Source organism: Ornithorhynchus anatinus, chromosome 3, assembly GCF_004115215.2.
Source record: "Ornithorhynchus anatinus isolate Pmale09 chromosome 3, mOrnAna1.pri.v4, whole genome shotgun sequence".
In the NCBI taxonomy this organism is placed as follows: domain Eukaryota; kingdom Metazoa; phylum Chordata; class Mammalia; order Monotremata; family Ornithorhynchidae; genus Ornithorhynchus; species Ornithorhynchus anatinus.
The window spans coordinates 93,259,401-93,270,167 of NC_041730.1; the positions used below are offsets into that span (position 1 = coordinate 93,259,401).

At 46.5% G+C, this 10,767-nt stretch overlaps 1 non-coding gene across 1 annotated transcript; it reads left to right on the top strand.

Moving 5' to 3' along the window:
* The first annotated feature begins 8,383 nt into the window (after positions 1-8,383).
* LOC114810743 lies at positions 8,384-8,521 on the top strand. The gene has a single exon (XR_003758438.1). It is a non-coding gene; the product is annotated as a small nucleolar RNA SNORA7 (small nucleolar RNA).
* Positions 8,522-10,767: the final 2,246 nt, after the last annotated feature.

The window sequence follows — 10,767 nt, forward strand, 5'->3', positions numbered from 1 at the left end:
GGCAGGGGGTAGGGGAGCACTGTTCTAATTGCTCAGAAGAGTATGATACAATAGAGTTAGCTGACAGGTTCCCTGCCCATAAGATGTTCTGAACACTGTAGGCTCCTGCACAGTCCCCTGCATATTATCATTATTATTATCATTACGGCATTTGTTAAGCGTTTACTCCGTGCCAAGCACTAGTCTTAGCGCTAGGGTAGATACAAGGTAATCAGGTTGTCGCATGTGGGGCTCACAGTATTAATCCCCATTTTACAGATGAGATAACTGAGGCCCAGAGAAGTGAAGCGACTTGCCCAAAATCACACAGCAGACAAATGGCGGAGCCGGGATTAGGACCTACATCCTCTGACTCCCAAGCCCGGGCTCTTGTCGCTAGGCCCTGATGTATGTGCCCAGTACAGTGCCCTGTACTTAGCAGGAACCCAATACAACACTCTGCCTCCAGTAGGTGCCCAGTTCCACATCCTGTATACGATAGCCGCTCAATATATTTCACTGATTGGCTGATAACTGCATTAAGCCAGCATTTAAAGAAGAAGTTCCATCGAGGGCTAACATACTGTGATAGGCTTGTGCAACTCAAGAGAAGGAAGAATTAGAGACAAATTCCAGCAGAGAGGCCAAAGGCCTGAGTCACAATACAGATAAACACAAAAGCCAGAGGAATTTCTGCCCGGCCAGAACATCCCAGCGCCCTCCTTCCTTCGTCGCCTCAGTGGGGGGGGGGAACCGATTCCCCTCCCCCGACCCCCCGTTACCAGCAACCAAAGCTTTCTCTCCAGATGGCAGCACTGGCAACCGATTCCACTCCCTTGTGAAACCACAGATGTCACCCCTAAGACACGCTCGGCCCTCACTGGCCCAAACCCAGACTTTCCCGTTCAGAGCCCTGCAGACGGCAGCTAGACTCCTGGCCCAGCTCTCACCAGTTTCCAATTAAACAGAACAAGTGTCTCTGGGAGACGCAGAGGGATTTCGTAGAGAGAAAAGCCCCAGTTCCCCAAACAAACCCTGTCTTTGGCTAGCAGAGGAGTTCTTTTGCAAAGTTGCCATTATTTAGAGTCCTACTAGCCTCTACTGACTAGGATTCACAGTAATTATTTGATGGCACCGTATCTGCCGTCCTTTAAATTCGCATGGGCCAAAGCACCCCCCTCCCGACCATCAAAACGATTCACTTTCTTTTCTTCGTGGGTGTGATACAGAGCATTCCACTATCAGGAGGAATTGTTTGCAATTCAACCTTGGGTTTACCTGGAATGGAAAATCACCGGAGACAGGGGTCTGGGGTGACTCAGAGTGAGATAATGGCTCAGAAAAGGCTGTGATAGTCAGTCAGTGGTATTTATTGATCACTTACTGAGTGCAGAGCACTGTACTAAACGCTTGGGAGAGTACACTATAACAACGGATATATTCCCTGACAACAGTGACTTTACAGCCTAGAGGGGGAGACAGACATTAATATAACTAAATGAATTACAGATATGTACATAAGTGCCATGGAGCTGGGAGAGGAGGATGAATAAAGGGAGCAAGTCAGGGTGATGCAGATGGGAGTGGGAGAAGAGGAAAGTAGGGATTAGTCAGAGAAGGCCTTTTGGAGGAGATGTGCCTTCGGTGAGGTTTTGAAGGGGGGGAGTCATTGTCTGTCAGATATGAGGAGGGTATATAAAGTCAAGTAAACACAATCGGACAAACATGTCCGTATGCAGCTGGTGGAGGATCCAGGCCACTGAGTTCTTGGAGACGGCCCGTGGCTAAGAGCGAAAATCTACGGGCTCTAGTTCCAGCTCTACCATTCGCCTGCTGTGGGACGTTGGGCAAGTCACAAACTCTCTGTGCCTCAGTTTTCTCATCTGTAAAATGTACCTCTCACTACTGCCCAGGGTTGTTTTGAGGACAGAATAAGTCATGGGAAAGTGCTTTGTAAAATTAAAAAGCTGCACACATCCAAGGTGGTATTGTTGTCTTTCTTCCCTGCCTGGCTTCTGAATCATCCACACTTTCATTCATTCATTCATTCAATCGTATTTATTGAGCACTTACTGTGTGCAAAGCACTGTATCAAGCGCTTGGGAGAATACAATATAACAACTGACCCATTCCCTGCCCACAGCGAGCTCACGGTCTAGAGGGGGAGACAGTCATTAATAAAAACAAATAGATAAATTACAGACTATATATATATTCAGATATATATATATGTGCTATGGGGATGGGAAGGAGGATGAATGAAAGAGGAAGTTAGAGTGGCTTAGAAGGGAGTGGGAGAAGAGGAGAGGAGGGCTTGTTAGCATCTCCCTTAGAGGAGGAAGAGGGACAGGGAGAGGAGGTGAAATTCATATCAGGAAATCCTGTACTTGTTCATCGTCGTCACCATCAGTGGTATTTATTGAGCACTTACCGTGTGCAGAGCACTGAACTAAGCACTTGGGAGAGTAGTACAATACAGCAAATTTGGTTGACACATTCCCAACCTACAGTGAGATTACAGCTTGAGAAGCAGCGTGGCTTAGTGGAAAGAGCCCGGGCTTGGGAGTCAGAGGTCGTGGGTTCTAATCCCCACTCCGCCGCTTGTCTGCTGTGTGACCTTGGGCAAGTCACTTAACTTCTCTGTGCCTCACTTACCTCATCTGTAAATTGGGGATTAAAAAATGTGAGCCCCACATCGGACAATCTGATTACTCTGTATCTACCCCAGCACTTAGAACAGTGCTCTGCACATAGTAAACACTTAACAAATGCCATATTTATTATCATTATTATTATTATTACAGTCTAGAAAGGGAGGCAGACATTAATATAAATACTTTCTGCTCCAGGGGCCGGTGGGAAATAGGGTTGAACCTCTCACTTAAAATAAGGTTTGGGGTCCACACCTGCCCCAGAAGGAAAAGGAGTTTAGCGACAGAGAACAATAAATACCGTTGATTGATTGCTAGTGCCCTAAATGCCCAAATAAAATCCCCAAACCAACCACAGAGTGTCATGCTGGGATCCGTGGATTTGCTTGTAGAAGCAGTAGTATTTATTAAGCACTTATTGTGTGCAAAGCCCTGTATTAAGCACTGGGAAAGAGTATAAAGTGGGAAATTGGCAGGGACTCTATCCTTCGAGGTGCTCACAATCTATATAGGACAGATGCCACCCAAAATGAGCTAAGTATAAGTGCTTAGAACAGTGTTCTGCACCCAATAAGCACTTATAATCAATCAATATCACTGATTGATTGACAGACTACCATCTGCAGATAGAGTCGGTGGTATTTGCATGCATCTCCAAGTATTCTGTATGTGATTAGAAGTGGTACAAGGAGGTTGGCAGAGATGGGAAAGACGTTCAGTCGTGGAGGGTTCTCCAAAAAGAATCAGGTCACGGCAACAGGGCATAAGGAGTTAATTGTTGCAGTAGTAATAATAATTTGTATGGGTGAGGGCAGGCGGAGTCCGTTGCTCTAAAAGAGAGCTCGGCCTCACCGCCGTAAAGATGAAAAAAGGGAGTCAATTATAGTTCAGGATAGCTCTTCTTTTCCCATCACTTGGTTGTAGTGACAAGAGAGCAGATCAGTGACAGGTCCTCGTCTCTGACGTTGTTCCAATAGTTCTGCCTCCCCGCATCTGATGGGGATGAAAGGATGCGTCTCCGCTCTTGGTATTCTGCTTATCTGGTCTATAGTGATGATTTGTGTCTTCCTGCTTTATCTCGTCTTCACGGATGGGAGGCTTGGACGGGGGAGGCTTATGCGAGGTTAAGCTATAGCAATAAAACAAGGTTAAGTTACGGCACCTAAAACAAGGTTAGGTTACGGCACACAAAATGGATTCCAAGAGTTAAGATGGAGTCGCCCGGTCTTGGGTCAGTTTCCACAGATTGGCAACCCACGGGCACGTTTTTATATGGCGGCTGATGTTCTCTCAGGTCACAGCCAGCCCAGCTGGATGGGAATTTCAAGCTGTGCCCTCTGTAAGGCAAAGGGAGGTGACATTCAGTGGCACTCATTCCCCCCGGAGAGCAGAGAGGCAATTTCAAGACACAGACCCTCCTGTCCATCTGGTCTTTCTGAACATCTTTCCTGGCCCTTCAGAGTCACGGCTTAGTGGACAGACCATGGTCCTGAGAGTCGCAAGTCTAATCCCAGCTCCACCACGTGTCTGTCATGTTACCTTGGGCAAGTCACTTCACTTCTGTGGGCCTCAGTTACCTCATCTGTAAACTGGGGATTTAGAGCATGAGCCCCATGTGGGACAGGAACTATATCCAACTTAATTAGCTTGTATCAGTCCCAGTGCTTAGAGCAGTGCTTGGCACATAGTAAGTGCTTAACAAGTACCATTATTATTAGCATTAGAGAACTGGTGGTAACTTGGGCAGATAACAAATCCATTCATCATTCTTGGGTTTCTCTTAGCACCTTTCTCATAAAAGCTTCTTCCACTAGGTTGTACGCTCCTCCACTAGTTCGCAAACTCTTTGAGGGAAAGGATCATGTCAAGAAGCACTTAATACAGTTCTCTGCACACAGTAAGAGCTCATCCAATATGACTGTTTGATTGTACTTTCCCAAGCGCTCAGTACAGTGTCCTGCACACAGTAAGTACCCAATAAAATACTGTTGATTGATCGACTGGGAGATGGATGAAGAGGATCAGAGAGGTAAGGGACTTGGCCACGGTCACCCAGTCCACACCAGAGGCAGGAACAGAGCTGAGTCTAGCACTCACCACGGCTGGTGGGGAGGTTGGGCTTTGGAGGAGGTTGATGGAAAAACCTCAAACTCCATCCCTACTCCCTTGGCTCAACTAGTAGAATTCACGAATTCTTCGTGCACTAAGTTAGGTGGATTGGGTTTCAGAGGGGGCAAACCTTCCTTGGCAAACACGTGCCCCCTCCCCACCCAGAGGCTACATATCTGGGGCCACTTTCTTCTTGGGGTTAGTAATAAGCCACAAGTCGTGGCCACCAAAGAGCCTTGAAGTGGTCTGGAGCAGCTCCAATCGCATCTCCAGCTCGGTCTGAGGCAGTAGGGCTGAACCCCGGGCCTGGTGGATTGCTGCTGGAACAGTGACACACGTGAAGCGTGGTGGGACAGAGGGGCAGCCACAAATATGTACCCACGACTCACAGCTTAGGGCAGTATGGACCCTTTGAACTTTCATGATTTAGCATCATTCTCTCCATTCTGGGGTTTGAGGAGGGAAGGGAAAATAACTGTGGGGCACTGGGGAATAATGTTAAAATCCAGTTGCCTGTGTACTCAAAGAAGGAGCTGCCGATGCTCAAATTCATTGGAAACGGAGATAAGGGACCCCACCGGCTCCCCAGACCCGGCCACGGACTGCCCTCGGTTACGCAGTTGTGTAGATCATTTGCTGGGCCTGATGCATTTATAATTTTAGCCCCTCCGACCTAGGGTCTGAAAGTGATGGTCCCCTCTGGACTGCACTGAGCCATTTCGGTCTGTCTGCGGCAGCTTTCTCCGCATTTTTCAGTGAGAACCTTCACTATCTGAGGTTTTGTTTTCTCAATATTAATAATAATAACTGAGGTGTACATTAAGTACTGAGAATGGGCCAAGCACTGAATTAAGTGCTGGAGTAGATGCAAGATAATCAGGCCAGATACAGTCTCTGTCCCACATGGGGCTCACATAGCCTTAAAAATATTTCCTCTGTCCTTCTTGCTTTCCATTTCCAAATCTGAGCTGACCAGGCTGCCGCTTTTGGGGTATTCTGCTTTCATCCTTTCTCCTCGTATGACCCGGGCTGAGATGAGCAGAATGTCAATTTTAGGAGACTCACTTTGTTCCAGGACTTCATTGGTTGTCACTTGATGCTGAGTATGGCCTGTGACACTGATGCAACTACTCATGGAATCAGATGTGACATCTGTTGGAGGTTATCATCATCAAGAGCACTTGCTGAGGACCTTTTGCGTGCCGATCACTGTACTGAGCAACTAGGAAAGTCAATGTAGGGAAGCAGCATGGCCCAGTGGAAAGAACACAGGCTTTGGAGTCAGGGGTCCTGGGATCGAATCCTAGCTCTGCCACTTGTCTGCTGCATGACCTAGGGCAAGTCTTCTAGGACAGAGAAGCAGCGTGGCTCAGTGCAAAGAGCCAGGGCTTGGGAGTCAGAGGTCATGGGTTCGAATCCAGGTTCTGCCACTTGGCAGTTGCATGACTGTGGGCAAGTCACTTCACTTCTCTGGGCCTCAGTTACCTCATCTGTAAAATGGGGGTTAAATGTGAGCCTCACATGGGACACCCTGACTACCCTGTATCTACCCCAGCGCTTAGAACAGTGCTCTGCACATAGTAAGCACTTAACAAATACCAACATTATTAAGTCACCACTTCTCTGTGCCTGTTACCTCATCTGTAAAATGTGGCTTGAGACTGTGAGCCCCATGTGGGACAGGGACTGCATCCAACCTGATTACCTGCTATCGATCCCAGATCTTAGTACAGTACCTGGCACATAGTAAGCGCTTAACAAATACCATTTAACCAAAAAAGTAGTTTCTGCTTCATGTGGAGGAAAATCCTTAGGTTTTGAAGATTTCTGAGGAGGGCTCTTTGAGATATCGCCTCACTGTTGAAGAAAAGCCGATGTAAGTGTGTCAGTGGCGTGATTTCCCCACATCCGTAAATCTCAGAGGGTGAATGCCTTTAGGACCAGGTCTTTGTCATTTTTCATTCTCATGACAGCCATGGTGATTTCAATAGTTGACTCAAATCCATGTTCTTATTCTATATCTTGCAGGATCTCATCTTCTTAAGTAGAAGGTATGTTGAGAACACTGAAGTGCTGTTGCCATCTCCTCAGGATTCCCTCCTCATCTGTGGCGAGGGAGGAGAGGTCTTTTTGAGTGATGGGACAAATCAATCAATGAATGGTATTTATTGAGCATTTATTGTGTGCAGAGCACTGTACTAAGTGCTTGGGAGAGAGTATAATATAATAGAGTTGGTGTATACAGTATAGAGGGAAGTTCATGCTTTGGTGTCTTTAAAGAGCGACTATTTAACATAGATGGCAGGGAGGCCCTGGAACAAGAGTCATAAGCTAGGAGTTGGTTCTGTCTTCAGACCCAGCTCTCCCTCGTTTCACTGCTGGGATCGGTCAGTGAGGATGCCCCGGTTTCAGGCCAGGCTCACTGCCTCGGCGATGAGGTCAGCAAGAAGCTTCCCAGGGCTGGGAGAAATGGGAAATGATCCTCTTCTATTTCCCATGGTCTTTTCTAGAGCACCTCTTTTTTCTGGCTGGTTTTTTTTTTCATTGACCATTACAGGGTGTACCGTCCCCACACATATCACTGTGGGGCATTTGTGTTCATTCCCCAGATATCACTGCCACGGTGTCATGCGGCCTTGCCTTGATGCTGCCTCACATTTTCCAGCAACTAAACAAGGCACAGAGACAGGGCAAAGATTAAGTTGCTCTTACTGGATCCGCCAAAATACAGGAATACTCGGCACACATTCTGGTGTTCCCTTGTTTGTGATTTTTTGTGAGGCAGTTTACCTCCTTTTAAAAGCCTCAGGCACTTGTCTGAATAATCCTCTCACCACCTCAGCACTGGCAGATTCAGGGCAGCCGGCTCTGAGGGACGGTGGAATTCACCCTCCCAGTGCAGTTTCTTCAGCTCAGCTGCGGGAAGCCCTCTGGCGAGATGTCATCTTGTACTGCCCGCAGGCAAGGGAGGTACCAGCGAATCAGTCAGTCAATGGTATTTTTGAGCACTTACTGTGTGCAGAGCACTGTACTAAGTGCTTGGGATTACAATTTAACAATATAACAGACATTCCCTGCCCACAGTGAGTTTACAGTCTAGAGGGTGCAAGCATGTGGGGGTAAGAATCTATCTTGGGTCTATAAAGCAGATCCCTTAACGTCTCTTCCAAAGACCATCATGAGAATCACCAGAAGAGATTACACTGGCCAGCAAAAGGAAGGCAGTGTGACTTAATGGACGAGCGTAGGACTGGGATGTCAGGACACCTGAATTCTAGCCCTGCCAGGCCCCTGACCTCTTCTTTGGCCTTGGGCAAATTACTTAGCCACTCTGTGCCTCACCTTCCTCATCTATTAAGAGGAAATAAGATACTTGGCTCTCCCAACCTCTTAGATTATGAATTTCATGTGGACTGTACTTGATCAGATTACTTTTTATAATAATAATAATGTTGGTATTTGTTAAGTGCTTACTATGTGCAGAGCACTGTTCTAAGCGCTGGGGTAAACACAGGGGAATCAGGTTGTCCCACGTGGGGCTCACAGTCTTAATCCCCATTTTACAGATGAGGGAACTGAGGCACAGAGAAGTTAAGTGACTTGCCCACAGTCACACAGCTGACTCTATACTAGCACTTAATACGCCCCTCTTAAGGTCACACCTGGAGAGTTTCCAGTACTCTACCAGTCTCGACTACTGGAGGGAGAGTCAAGCAGAGGCCTACCCATTCCGTTTCTAGTTTGGCCAGTGGTTAGAGAGTGGAAGGCAATCTGCTACAAGTCAAAACTCACCTATGCTGGGCAGCAGTGGCACAGGAGAGAGTCACAGGTGGAGACTCAGGTTTACTGCGTGGAAGGAGGCAGTGATAAACCACTTCCACATTTTTACCAAGAACACTCTATGGATACACTACCAGAATGATTACAGAGTGAATCAGGGCATTCTGGGAGAGATGTGCCCATGGAGTCGCTAAGGGTCGGAGACAACTTGCCAGCACAAGACGTTAATATAGTGATTGGCATATAGTAAGTGTTTAATAAATACCAAGACTAAGTCCACTGAACCAAGCATGACCCATACTGAAAAAATGAACATGGAAAATGTTTTCCCAATATTTAGCTGGGAGCCTTGCATCTCACCTGATTGGCTACTCCAAAGACTACCCATTCTCTTGAGTAAAATCTGTCCCCTTACGTTGAGAAAGGTGCAGCAACTTTTAGACTAAGTAGAGTGAAATTCAGACAATTAGAGAAGTCACACTGAGGTTGGGGGGCGATCATTCATCTGAACAGCGTCAAACCATTTGCACCGAGAAGCCGGAGCTTCTAGGATTCTAGGGTGGAGCTTCCAGAGCAAGATTTTTTGGGGATTGATCCTGTCCCGTGGGATGTCACTAGGGGGAGGGGCTAGAGCTGCTGATGGAAAAATCCAACAAGGGCAACCGCTCCATACGCCAAAAGGAAAAATGTTCAAGTACCCTCTGGGTCATCTGACCCTGCACCTGACTAATAGCTCTGGAAGCCACACAGGCACGATTACTAGGTGAAAAGTCTTAAAGCAGAGGAGAATGAAGCTCATACTGAAGAGTCCACAAAGTAATCAGGATAAGAATGTGCCTGAAACATCTCTCTCAGCTATTGCCTAATTTATACTGATAGTCCACTCTGCCAAGAATCTTCAAATCCTTGATTAACAGCTTCCAACTTCAAAGACAGTATGCTGCCAATCACCAGGAACAGTTTCTAATCCAAAATGAATTGGATGGTCTCCGATTTAAGTCCTGACAGACCTCATGTGATGCTGCAAGGCCAGTTTTTTCTGGTCAAACACAACTTTCATGAGTACTTACCTAGGAATGAAAGTGTAAACACTCTTGTAAATTGAACCTTAAACCAAGCTAGAAAGAAATAACTTTCCAGAGATAGAGCAAAAGCTTTTGACCAAAAATAGCTTACACATTTGCTAAATGAAAAACCCCAAATCTGGGAGCATATCTTCAGAAAGACAGTGAAGGAGATTTACACGGGATACTAACACCAATGTCAACACATCACATTAAGGACCCAACATTTTCGAATAGACAAACATCTAAAACTTTCAGGCAGAAACATCAAGCAGTGATGCAAGAGACATTCAGCTATATTAATCCCGACTCGGGGAACCCTAAATAATTTAGATACATCTCACATTAACACAATCTCTGGCAAAAATCTCAGCACCATGTCAAACATACCAGAGTCTCTCCTGTTCTCCCATCTTTGCCAGAGAGAATGTCTCTTCATCTTGGTTCTTACCACAGTTGAGCAGTCTCTGATTTCGAGAAGCAGCAGGCTGGAGTGAATAGAGCACGGGCCTGGGAGTCAGAAGGTCATGGGTTCTAATCCCACTGCTGCCACTTGTCTGCTGTGTGACCTTGGGCAAGTCACTTCATTTCCCCATGCCTAAGTTTCCTCATCTGTAAAATAGGGACTAAGATTGCGAGCCCCACATGGGAGAGGGACCGTGTCCAACCCAATTTCCTCTCTAGACTGTAAGCCCATTGTGGGCAGGGCCTGTCACTGTTTACTGTGGCACTGTACTTTCCCAAGTGCTTAGTACAGTGCTCTGCACCCAGTAAGTACTCAATAAATACGATTGAATGAATGAATGAATCTCTCTTCTTCTCTTCTTCCATCACTATTTCCATCTGTGGACTTGTTACTGAAGTGGTCTCCTCCCCTGCGCACCTAGATCATTGGTGAGGTGATTACTGTTCATCAGAAATTGGCTTTATGGAGCTGCTAACTTAATGAAATGAACTATGATTTTATAAACTTGGTGATGTGAATACAACTTTCTCCTGCAAGATTACACCCAGGACTAACGAGGAAGTTTTGGGGTGTAAAGGTAACAGGTGTTTGGCTCGTTAGCTCTCCGCACTCCGAGGGACATCTCATACAAACATTTGGGTCCTTTCATGACCTTTCTATCCTACTTCTTGTTCTGAGATCTACAGGCACTCAGACAGTATGTTGCTTGCCTATTTCA